The sequence below is a fragment of the Melitaea cinxia genome, chromosome 25, assembly GCF_905220565.1.
Source record: "Melitaea cinxia chromosome 25, ilMelCinx1.1, whole genome shotgun sequence".
Classification (NCBI taxonomy): Eukaryota; Metazoa; Arthropoda; class Insecta; order Lepidoptera; family Nymphalidae; genus Melitaea; species Melitaea cinxia.
The window spans coordinates 7,323,486-7,337,426 of NC_059418.1; positions in this window are offsets into that span (position 1 = coordinate 7,323,486).

Consider the following 13,941-nt stretch of genomic DNA (forward strand, 5'->3'; position numbering starts at 1 on the left):
TTAATATTACAAACAGACACTCCAATTTTATTTATTTGTATAGATGTATTTTGTACAAGTATGAGTAGTAGTAATAATTTATTTTATAACAGCACTACCTACCCTCATCACTTCAGCCTATGTCAGTCCACTGCTGGACATAGGCCTCCCTAATTTCGCGCCAGACATCCCGGTTTTCCGCAATCCTCATCCAGCCTATACCGGCAATCTTACGTAGATCGTCGGTCCAACGGGCCGGAGGACGTCCCAAACTGCGTTTGCGAAGACGCGGTCTCCACTCCAGGACCCGTCTACTCCAACGGCCATCGGTTCTGTGACACAGATGACCAGCCCACTGCCACTTGAACTTGCTAATTCTGTGGGCTATGTCAGTTACTTTCGTTCTCTCACGGATAGTCTCATTCCTAACCCTATCTATGAGAGAAACCCCAAGCAAAGCCCGTTACATTGCACGTTGCTCGACTTTCAATTTGTGAAGACTGGCCCTTCGTCAGTGTCCACGTCGCGGCTCCGTATGTTAACATAGATAAGACGCAATGCTCGAAGACTTTTATCTTCAAGCATTGCGGAATCTTCGAAGTGAATACTCGAGGAAGCCTGCCAAACGCCGCTCAGCCCTACTGGAACCTCCTGTCAGCCTCCCACCTTGAAGTTGTTGCGGCCTAGTTGGATAGTATGGCCTAGGTAAATATAATACCGTACGTAATACCATCGACCGACACCGGTCTCGGTATGACTTGATTGTTAAACATAATTTTTGTCTAACTACCTACCCTTTTCCGAGCTAATAATAATTTTAACCTTCCTTTACTTAGGTTGTCTAGAAGAAATGGCTAAATTGCCATAAATCTGCCTATTGTACTTCACAGTATAGATAAATAAATAAAAATAAATAAATATTACTACACTCTATAGTTTGTAATGAAATTTGGTACGCCGTTCGTAGATAGCTGGTGATCAGGAAACAACACTTGTCCTCCCGACCAAATTAATTAGGTACATTAAGTGGTGCGGTGTACTCGCCTTAATGAAAGTAGCAGATACGACCTTTTGAAGTAAAAATTCTTTACGCACGCTTGGACTTGGGAAGTAAGCTGGTGAATGAGTAACGAGAGCGTTACGAAAATTGTGATCGAGCGAAGCGAACGGAACAAGAGACAGAGGCGCGAGTACACATTTTCTTTCCCTCTTTTTCTCATAGCCAGCTACGTCTCGTATATCTAAGACATAGTGCAGGCCTACTGTGCAGAAGTTTTACTTTAGTCGTGTGGTCTAAAGCACACTCGTTTTATCTTTTTTTTTTCTTTTAACTTGCTTAGTTCCCAGTCAGCTAGACTTATTTTGTTGATTTAGCCTAAAATATTTCGCTGTTGTTGTATAGGCCTCTTTCTTCATGTTGAACTAACTGAGGTAGGGACAGTAAATATCCTGCTCAAAATCTGGAGCAGCCCGGTTGGGGAAGTACCTCGACCTTACAAAAGGTCACAGATAAATAATACTGCTCTCAATGAGTGTTGTGTTCCTGTGTGAGTAAGGTGACCAGGGCTTCTGGTGGGGATTGGGTTAGGGTCAATCAGGCATCTATAGGCAACGATATTCGCTAAACGTTTGTTGCCACAAGGGTTTCTGAGTTGGTACGACCAAAAAAAAGCGTAGTAACGCGCGCAGGGTACAGCTAGTTTGATATAAAAATTAGCTGACCCCGCAAACATTGTTTTGCCATATTATATTTTATTATATCGCCCGCCCATTATAACTTAGGGGTATTAAAAATAAATGTAGGCCCATTCTCAGACCTACCCGATATGCACACAAAATGTCATAAAATTCGGTTCATCCGTTTCGAAGGAGTATTGTAACTAATATTTTGACATAAGAATTTTATAGATAAGCTAAGACAAGCTGACCCAACCAACAACCGCTCCGGCTTCGCACGGGTATAAAATATATAGCCTATGTCATTCACTGAAAAAATGATTAAAATCGATCCAGTAGTTTTGATTTATTCATTACTGAATGCATAAAATAAACGCGTCCGATCGCTGCTAAATTCAAAGTGCTACAGGGACAGCCGCGTCCTCCGACGCGCTATTTGTAGGCACGCTCCCGCCGGCCCGGCCGGACGGACCCGCCGCAAACGCTACGTCCCGCAATTTTTAAATCTGTAATATCTTCGAAAATATTCATTTAAATCATATGCTGCAAAGAGCCATATAATTTATTTTTTATTTTATTTATTTATTCTTAATGTACACCGAAATACAGACACACATATAAAGAAAGATACAATAGAAGATGTACAAAGGCGATCTTATCGCTAAATAGCGATTTCTTCCAGATAACCTTTGGGTACAGGACACGATACAGTAGCAGCGGTTAAGGTGTGCAAATTAAGGAGTAAGGATCAATTATAAATAGATAAAAACTACGATATGATAAACTTACATAATTATTAAAAAAGAAAAAAAAAAAAACATATAAATAAGTAAATATTTTAGTATATAATGTATGAAACACATATATACACACATAAATACATACATACATACATACATACATATAAAATACACATACATAATTACATTGAGGCATACATATATCTAAATAGTAATATGCATAAAAAAAAAAAATTAGATACATAAAATATACAGTAACAATAATTATTTACAAATAGTAATATATAAATATCATATAAACAAATGTTATTAACGATATGTAGATAGAAAATGTTTTTTAACACGTCGTTTAAAAATATCAATCGACTCTGCTTGGCGAATGTCTCGCGGGAGGGCATTCCACAGTTTTACGGCCTTAACACAAAAAGATTTGCTGTAACATAGACTGTGCGATATAGGATGTTTAAGTCTGTTGTCACCCTGAGAACGAAGGCCTAACGTACTGGGCACGTCCGAGCCAAGAAAAGTAAAACATTTTTTTAGGTATGGGGGAGTAGTGGGATGGAAAAGGATAGAGTAGAGAAAAGATAGAAGATGTAAGTTGCGGCGTTCTCTTATTTTAAGCCAGTTAAGCTGTGCTCGATAATCTGAGATATGATCGTACTTTCTTAAACCAAATATGAATCTGATGATCATGTTTTGAAATATATAAATCTATATTAAATCAACATTGCATTTAGGGTATTTAATTAGATAAAGATTAATGCTGTATTGGTTAAAATCGCTTTGAAAATTAGCCATTTGTCGTAAAAAGTAAATGACAAAAAAATGTTATTGTGAAATATTCATAAGAGATAGACATATACCATAGCGGAGTTTTCTGTAGACCTTTTCAATGTGTACAATACTTAGTACATTATTTTGATAAATCTCGTAGGGTTCAGGCTGCGTTTGCAATGTATGCAGAAAAAATGTAATTATTTACGACATCACATTAGAAACCTCAAAAATAACAGTATTTCTCGACTATTTAATGGATATGATTATACATATAAACCTTTCTCTTCAGTCACTCTATCTATGAAAAAAAACCGCATCAAAATCCGTTGCGTAGTTTTAAAGATTTAAGCATACATAGTGACGTAGGGACATAGGGATACAGAAAGCGACTTTGTTTTACACTATGTAGTGATTATTTATTTATTTTCCTGCAGTCCACGGCAGAGTGGTGTGTTGACGACGGGATCGTCGCCGAGCCATATGCCGTGCCTCTTTGCCCACAATGGGCGGGAGACACCGAGGGCTTTGTGGCGATCTTGGTAAGGCCTGGAGCAGGACCCCCCCCTCGTCGTCAAGGCGAGGGGCCATGGGTATGTGGCAGCGGTTCGGGTAGGGGTGGCTTTCGCCGGAGTCTATTTCTCCCCGAAACGTGACCTCCCGGCCATGGAAAGGTTACTCGACGTTCTGGGGCCGATCTTGGGGCAGCTAGCTCCCCTTCATGTGTTCGTAGCCGGCGACCTCAACGCCAAGTCCACGGCTTGGGAGTACCCGGTTACGAACCTAAACGCGAGGAAGGTGGAGGAGTGGATGCTTGCTGTCGGACTGTCCCTACTCAATGTAGGGGCAGTCCAGACGTGCGTGCGTTGGTCGGGGGTTGTGTGGTTGACGTCACGTTCGCCACGCCGGCCATCGCACGCAGAGTGGAGAGGTGGAAGGTGGAGACGGAGGTGGAGACTCTCTCGGACCATCGATACATAAGGTTCGAGGTGTCTCCAGCTCCCGTCCGCCCGGCGTCGTCGTCGTCGTCAACGTCGTCTAGGGGACGTAGCCAGTTTCCGCGCTGGGCACTCTCCAAGCTATCCGAGAACTGGCAGAGGAAGTCGCTGGAGTCTCCCGTCGCTGTCGGATTTTGAGGTGAATGAGGCGGCTAACCGGCTCTGCGACGCATTCACTGCTGTCTGCAGAGGGGCCATGCCACTCACGAAGCGTCCACCCCTGTGACGGGCGCTCTACTGGTGGTCGGCTGAGATAGCCGGTCACCGGGTTGCCTGCAACGGGGCCAGGAGGCAATATACTCGGAGCAGGCGGAGACGCCCCCAGGACGTGGACAGAGACGACAGGCTGCGCAGGATCTACGTTGAAAAAAGGAAGATCTTGCAGTAGGCCATATGCCGAGCCAAGGAGATAGCCTGGCTGGTGTTAGTTGGGGGTCTGGAGGCTTGTAACTGCCGAGCGTCATCACCGCGATGCTCGACGAGGCCTCCCTCCACAGGCGCCGAACGGAGATGCGTAGGAGGCGCTACTTAATGCGCCTCCAGTAATGCCCCTGTGCCCGAGTCGGGCCGAGGTGGGAACCCGGTTCTGCTTGACACAGTGTCATCGGGGTCGGTATTTCACCCCCAAGTGCTGAAGCCGACATACGGCCTAGAACCGCCTACCCGGGCGTCCTGGATATCACCCGTAAATGAGTTCCCCTGCGATACCAAAAAAAGGAGCATTACCTCAAGCTTACAGAAGATCACAGTTAAATAACAACTAATTCATTAATCATTCATTAAATTAACTGCTTTCAAGTAGTGTCATGTTCCTGTGCAAGGTAGAGAGCTCGTGGACAGAGTCGAGGACAGGGTAGGCAACGCACGAGTCTTGCAGGCTTCCATAAGCTGCAGTATCCATTTACCACGCAGGTTGTTACAGAAGATAAACTTGATTAAGCAGACGTAGCTTAATAGCACTTACTACGGAATCCTAAAACATTAAAGTTTGCATAACATTCATATTTACTCGTACATTGTTTTAAATTTTTGATATAAAAACGAACGAAGTAATGAATTTTTCCTCAAACAGTCAGTCAGTTTCTATCAAAACAGTTTACGAAGAGGTTATTCAAAGATGAGGTTCTCAGTACTTCTATTACTGGCTGTAAGTACAAGGTACATTTATTTTTTGTATTTAATGTAAGCAAATAAATAACGAAGATAATAAATTTGCCAATAATTTCAAAATTATCAGATTGTTTTACATTTTTTTATATAAATTTTAGTAAAAATATTTTATTTTTATTAATTATTTTTAAATTTATTAATTTAGTTTGAAATTTAATCCGGTGGTAACTTAAAATGACTTCAGTATGTTAGCTGACCCAGAGAACTTCGAACCGATATTTTTTTTCTTTCGTAAATGTACCGATTTTTTTATCCCATTTATTAAAAATATCCCAGTCTCTGCAGTCCTTCGCAAGTTATGCGCGTACATATATTTGGAGGATTTATTTTTACTAGTGGTAGCTCAGTGGCCGAAATTTCGACCATAATTTAACCACAGACTTTAACTATAAACAAAAGAGTATATATGCTTGCGTGTGTCAAATTCATGGTAGTGTGTATAATGTTTTTTTTATCGAATTAATGTATTTTATAGGCATAATTTAAATATTAGCCTTCCTTTCTCCTATATTTATTAACTATAAATGTGCGAAATTTCATACTCCTCCATCCGCGCAATTTTGGTAAAAAGGAGTCCAAAGATTATGCCTCACCATGTTATTATACCCACATCACCGCGATGTCCGGAGCTCTACGACAGCTCGATTTTTGCGCTATTTCCTGCCACGCACGACCACTTTATGGAACCATAGGGACCTTCAAAAAAAGAGCATAATCCTATCTGAAAGGCCGGCAACGCACCTGCTAATCCTCTGATGTAGCTCTGTGGATTTTGTTTTTACTTACCACCAGGTGAGCCAAATGTCCGTTTGCCCCCTCTACTTAAAGAAAATGCTTCTCGCGTTAATATATACTTAGACTCGCTGTGCTCGACGCATTGTTAGATATAGCTCAAAAAGTACTTGTCAGATTACAGATCTCGAACAAATTTAAATAGGATCACATGACACGCACCACCTTTCGATTAAAAAAAACTAATCGAAATCGGTCCACCCAGTTAAAAGTTTTGAGGTAACATACATTAAAAAAATACAGTCGAATTGAGAACCTTCTCCTTTTTTCCAAGTCGGTTAAAAATGAGTAAATAACTTTAATAAATATTTATGTTTCAGGGTATTGTCGTGATGTCCTCACTAGCTCACGCAAGTAAGTATATTTTTTTAAGAAGGTCAAATAATCGTAGTTGATCCGGTACTAAGTTGATTGAAATTAACAAAGGACCACATGAATTACTTATTGCATTCACGTGTATTCGCTTTTCAATCGCTCTGCCACCTTTATGTTTGTTTAAACGTTTTTATTGCGATTATTATTTTTTAATTTAATTGTGAAAAACATCGTGAAGTTTTAAATACAGTTCATACCAACCAATACACGTGATTTTTGGGTATAACAGAGAGGGGTAGTCTAACCTTAGTAGATATCGCGCATATCCCCAGCGAAGGGTAGGGGTTCAAAGTTGTTGAAAATCAACGAATATAAAGATTATAAAAACAAATCATATTTTGCTAAATAATCTCACAATAAAAATTTGTAATTCTGTTGCAGACCCAAATTTCTTTAAAAAGAATTTGAAAAAAAAGATGATTGTGGCACAAAACCTGTGAACCCTAAGCCCGAGGATTGCAAACTTGAACACTACAAAACTAAACACCCCAATCCTGACAATTGTAAGCCTGGGCACCAGCCTACACCAGACAAGCTAAAAGACGTCAAGCCAGAAAAATGTGACGACAAAAAACCCGTTGTCAAAAAATCTGATGACTGCAAACTGGACAAAAAGTAACCTCACTAAATAAGTTATTGCTATTTCGATGTTTAGCTGCTGTACCATCAAAATCTATTCAATAACAAACTAAATTCGAGTTCTGCACGAAATTATCTTACAATAGTGATAGCGATACACATAACATTGCCCTTGCGAAATGATTGTGAAAGACTTATTAAGATGTTTAACTTGCAAAAGATTTATGGTGCCATTACGTAACAAACATGGAAACTAAATATAAATTCTTATTTCAAATTTATAAGTATAAAAAATAAACTATTTTTTATTAATTTTGTCCTTTCATTAAATTGCTTAATATCCATTATTTATTGCTTTGTATTAAGTAAATTATAGATGTTTTGGTATTTATTTAAATAAATTTATTTTGTAAAATGTATTTTTTTTATTCAAAAATGTTTTTTTTAACTAACCCGCGACGCAAAAAGGGGGTTGTTATAAATTTCACGTGTCTGTATGTCCGTCTGTCTGTCTGTCTGTGGCTCCGTAGCTCGCGAACGGATGAAGCGATTTCAATTTAGTTTTTTTTGTATGTTAGGTGAGTTACGGGCGAGATATATATAATATATAATAATAATAGCGAATATAATATATGATAGCGATAAATCAGTTGAGTCGTTTAAAAGTTGTGGGGGCTGAAAGTGGGGAAGAATAACCGAATGTCTGCAAATATAATCTAGTGGGGTCTCAAATGAAAGCGCATCACGTGCACATTACAAAATAATGTGTCCAATAAAATCGGTTGAGCCCCGAAAAAACTCTGGGGTTAAAAGTAGGGAAAATACCCAATATACTGCAGTATTCACCTCCGTTATCACACCGTAGTTATTCAATTTTTTGATTAAAATGTCTTTCAGCCCAACGAGTAAAGTTTAAAATGCAACCTATTGTTTCTGATTTATTTCGTAATAGATAGACCCTTGCGGAGTGAGTAAAATCATCGAGAAACGTAACGAAATATTTCCTACCATCCCATGTCTGACAGTCAATTGGACCACAAATATCAGTATGAATAATTTCTAGTGGTCTATTAGCTAAATGCCGTACAGTTTTGAAAGGAAGCCTACATAATTTAGCTTGATGACAAACTTCGCAGGACTTTGATACGAAGTCGGAACTAGACAGGTTTAAACCTACAATTTGCTGTTTCTCTAACATTGCTCAAATGAGCTAACCGTCTATGCCAAATACTTTCACTTTCAACCAGCAACGCCGAGGCAGTTGGAAAAATTGCATTTAGAAGTTATTGTTTCTATGCGCTACTAGTACTTTTCACTCTTCTTTCTTTACTACTGCTACATTTGTATAGAAAATTATTTTAAAATCTCTGTCTGTTAAGCTGCTAACCGAAATAATATTTTTAGCAATCTTAGGCACATGTAGCACTCCTTCTAAAGTACAGGTGTCAGTAATACAACTACCAGTTGCTTCTGCATTAATCATCATATTATCAGCGCAAGCTATAGGTGTATTTAAAGATTTCAAATTGTATAAAAGTGAACTATCTTTAAACATATGTGATGTAGCACCAGAATCTAAAACAGCGTCTATACTCACATTATTTGGTTTATGATTATTACTGCTTCTATTATTTCTTTTAAAACATCTATCCGTAGTATGGCCAGGTCTCTTACAAAAAGAGCAGAAAAAATTTAAAGTTTTATTTTTATTGCAATCACAAGTTTTTTGTTTTTTAAAATATTTTCAAAACCCGGAGCAATTATTTTCAAAGTATTCTTTTGTTTCCAGCTATGGTAATTAGAATCTTTTGACAACGATGGTTTGATGGGCTTGTCCATCTTTGTAAATTTCTTCGCAGCTGTCACTTTTGCTCAAAAAATTGGAAAAACACCAAAAATATAAATATTTATAGGCCCATAACCTCTTGAATGGTAGATGAGGCTAATGGGATCACTTTGAAACCAAAAGGACACTTTGAAACCAAAAGAAGACTGATTAGTAAACTATTTATTTTAACTTAAACATTTTGAATTTTTTTATTTTTTTTATTAAACGTAACCATTATAAAATTTATATAAAAATACAAAAGTCAGATAACTAAACATGTAACTTCTTAAAGCGATTTTCACAGAATCATAAAATATGACACAATTCAATCTAAACAAATAAAAATAACATTCCAAATTTAAAGTAATTTAAATATAATACATTTAAAACCAAACAGATCAGAGTTGACATCAAAAGAGTATGTATAATCTGAGATTACCAATCAATAACTGAAGACGAATTAATCGACGAATCTGTAGATAATATACTCAACTGCTTTGCTGAAGATCATTCAGAGTCTGCTATCGACCCGGCTCCCCTTCAGGTTGCCGTATATTTTATAACCAGACAAAGGGAGGTGTCGACAAATTCGACCAAATATGTTCGACAATGTCATGCTCCAGAAAGACGAACAGGTGGCCAAAGGCTGTACTTTATGGCATTTGCAATATTTGTAAATTTCTATTTAATTTATTGTTCGAACACTGTAAAAAAATATGAAAAAACTAAGCACAGATCTCACGTCACCATGGATGGAAAAAAGGAGACGCTAACTTTGAAAAAGTTGCCAAATGCGAATGCGAACAGTGGTCTGATTCAGCAAGAAGAGCTGCCTGAAAAAAAAGGGATATTGTTCCTACTGTCCATCAAAACTCCGCAGAATGTCAAAATTATCATGCGCAAAGAGCGAAAAACCCGTGTGTGGAGAACATAAAAATGACGTGTACCGTGAGTGTGTTTTATAAAAAAATTAAAAACTTATTTTTGTAATAGGTATTTTGTAAGTTAGTGTAAGCGAAAAAGTGCCAAAGATGCGAACATAAAGACTGAAAGAGATTTTAAATGTTCCTTTAGAAATTAACCAAATTTTTTGTTGATTTGTAAAGAAGTTTACGATTTTTGTTTGTAATTTTTCAATTAAACTTTAATTTTCCTACATTATCGTTTCATTTCATTTATTATTATATAAACAATCATTTAAACCAATAACGCATGATAAAAATTACATAGGATTAATAAAACACCGTAACTAACTAACATATGTCTGATTATCTTTTACTATAGTTATAATATGATTATCTTTCTAGGGTTAAATAACCGCTAACCACATTACACTGTTTTTTATTTTTTCTTTTCTGCGTAATTCACTATTTTTTATTCACATACAAATGTATACGCAAACAAGATAGCATTCTAAAAATAACAATTTAAATTTTTGTAAAAAAAAACAATTAAAATATAATATGACGAAAAATCTATACTAATATTATAAAGCTGAAGAGTTTGTTTGTTTATTTGTTTGTTTGAATGCGCTAATCTCAGAAACTACTGGTCCGATTTGAAAAATTCTTTTAGTGTTAGGTAGCCTGCAGAAGCTAGTATAATATATACTTATGTCGGAATCAAGATTTGTGTGTAGTTTTAAAATTTATACACAATTATGTAATTCTATAAAGGGAAAATAAAATCGTTGAAATTTAAATACCGTCTTCACATCTTTAATTTTAATTACAAACCAATAAAATCACTGAATCATTATCATTTTACCGTTATATTGTAATATTTTTGTAACGCCTGCCAGTTTATTGCAGCAACAAATAACGTCCCTACAGAATTGATCACACGATTTTTATTTTTATTTAAAATAGAAAAAAAAAGTTATAATTCATGAACAAAGACATACAAATAAGAATTACAAAAAAAAAATCTTATTTTGGTAAATATTTATGAATAAACCGCTTGACAAATTACAATTACTAAGATTAGTAACGACCGCTCTGGTGTGATGGTACGTGTGCTGCATCTGCGGCACCTAAACACTGGCAGTACGATTTTTGTCTTTATAGTTTATACACGTGCCTCGGATAGCACGTTGAGCTGACTGTACCGGTTGTTATCATATACACGTATATATTAAACACCTTATACAATTTTTTTTTTTACAAGTGATATACATCCACAGGCTTATGAACCCATGTCCTTTTTAACCGACTTCAAAAAAAGGAGGAGGTTACTCAATTCGACCGTATATCTATAATATAAAAATGAGTCGAACATGTGTTGCTAAGCGCAAAACTCGAGAACGGTTGGACCGATTTCGCTAATTATTTTTTTTTAAATATTCCTTGAAGTACGAGGATGGTTCTTACGGAGAGAATAATTCTAAAAAAAAAAAAAAAATTTAAATCTCCTGAAAAAGTCTAAAAACAACACTTTTCTATACTGCCATACAAAAGATTTGTGATAATACTTAAAAGTCACTGTTAGGCGATACGAAGTTCGCCGGGTCAGCTAGTATATATATATATATATATATATATATATATATATATATATTTTTTTTTATGTATGTTCAGAGATAACTTCTTCGTTTATGAACCGATTTTGATAATTCTTTTTTTGTTAGAAAGGAGATATCCCTAGTTTGGTACCATGGTAAGGAAACCAGGATCTGATGATGGGATCCCAGAGAAATCGAGGGAAACTTTCAAAAATCGTAAGGGTGACTAGTAAATTTAATCATGTTTTCATTAAGTGCTATAAAGCACTACTATTTAATAAAGGTCTGGAGTCGATCTGATGATGGAGAAGAAAGCTAGTCGAGGGAACTCTTCAACAATTTATAGCAATTACCTGGTTTTTGAACTTAATTCGTTTCTATTGATGAGAACTTTGCACCTGTATGAGTTATAAGTGCCATTACAGTTTGATGATGGAGACAAAAGATAGTCGAGGGAACTCTTTAACGATTTATAGCAATTACCTGCTGTTTGAACTTAATTCGTTTCTGTTGATGAGAACTTTGCATATGTATGAGTTATAAGTGCCATTTCACTCTGTAGATGGAGACGAAAGATAGTCGAGGGGACTCTTCAACGACTTATAGCGATTACCTGGTGTTTGAACTTAATTCGTTGCTATTGATGAGAACTTTGCACCTATATGAGTTACAAGTGCCATTACAGTCTGATGATGGAGACGAAAGATAATCGAGGGAACTTTTCAACGATTTATAGCAATTACCTGCTGTGTAATCATCTGTGTCACAGGACCAGGTTTGATGATGGAGCCCATAAACACTCGAGGGAATTTCTCAACAATTTACAGCAGTTACCTTTTGCTGTTTGACGACCGCTTTGATATAATGGTGCATGTGCCGTGTCGGCGGCGCCTACACACCGACGGTCGCGGGTTCTATTCCCGCTCGGAGTGGATATTTATGTTTATACAAATATTTATTTTCGGTCTAGTTGTTAATCCTTGTTGTTCTCCCAACCTAGCCTCAGAGAACACGCTAGGCTGTCAGTCCCGGTTGTTATTACGTACACCTGATAGCGAACTTTACTCATAGTATGTCGACGCGTTAGCGCAGCGGTCACAGCACCGGCTGTTGCGCTGGCGTTAGTGGGTTCAATCCCCGCGCACGACAGACATTTGTATTGGCCATATAGATGTTTGTCATGATCTGGGTGTTTGTGCTTGTGTATTGTATATGTTTCCGAACCCCCGACATAAGAGAAAAAGCGTCCTTGTTAGGTCTACCCATCACTAAAAATTGTAAAATAAAATAATTTTTAACAAAAAAAAAACCGACTTCAAAAAGGAAACTAAAAAGTGAAAAATAAATTTACTTAGTACAAAGTAATTCGTATTTTGATTTAGTTAATCAGAAATGATTAAATAAATATTTTATAATTTTGAAGTTGGTGCCAAGTAAATACTACAACAACCTGGCAACAATAACAAATACAAACAACACACACACAACAAACAAGTACAAAAAATATTATTAGATATGTCAAAACAATAATAGAATAATAACAGTATTCAATCTAATAGTGTTTTACTTGGCACCGATTTCAAAATTATAAAATATTTATTTAATCATTTCTGATTAACTAAATCAAAATACTTATATCTAGCTAAGCTAAGCTACACCTTATACAATAGCTACCGGCAACTATGTATACTGTATTACTTTTGACCTATTATCAGCTATTGAGGAGTTCTGCCGAATATCCTCACCTTATCATCAGATAATTACCATGAATCTACACTGCCGTGCAGATTAGGTTAGGTACTAGGTAAAGCAGTAACCGTTTTACTACTTTTGTAACATGGTCATTAGATACATTTCTTCAATGATAATATTTATAAAATACTAGCTGACCCGGCAAACGTTGTCTTGCTGCTAAACGCTATTTAAAAATAGGGGTTGATGGTAGAGGGTTGAAAATTTTGGGTTGTATGTATTTTTTAATGTTGTATCATAAAAAAATAGAAATTAAAAATTTTGTCTAAAAAATAAAAAAAAAAATTTAGGGGTGGACTACCCCTAACATTTAGGGGGATGAAAAATAGATTTTGGCCGATTCTCATAGATACCGGATAAGCACAAAAAATTTCATCAAAATCGGTCAAGCCGTTTCGGAGGAGTATGGCAACGAAAACTGTGACACGAGAATTTTATATATTAGATACCTATCATTAAACCTATTTTATTAAACCTGTATTATTGTTATAATATCGTATATTTAATTCAAACAAATCCAAAACTTTTAACTTAATTTTCGAAGGTTTTTTTTTTAAATTTATATTTTACCTACGCACGGCACCATGGTATTTCTGTGTAATATAGTTTTAAATAAAGAGATTATCAAACAATTGCATAATTTTTCTATAATTTGTCATAAATGGTCATATCCTGATTCGGTAGAATTAGAACCATTCCTGGAATTTCTTAAGCTAGACTATCTTTAAAGTTTAGTTAATTGATGAAAATGCAGCGAACATACAAAAATAGAGG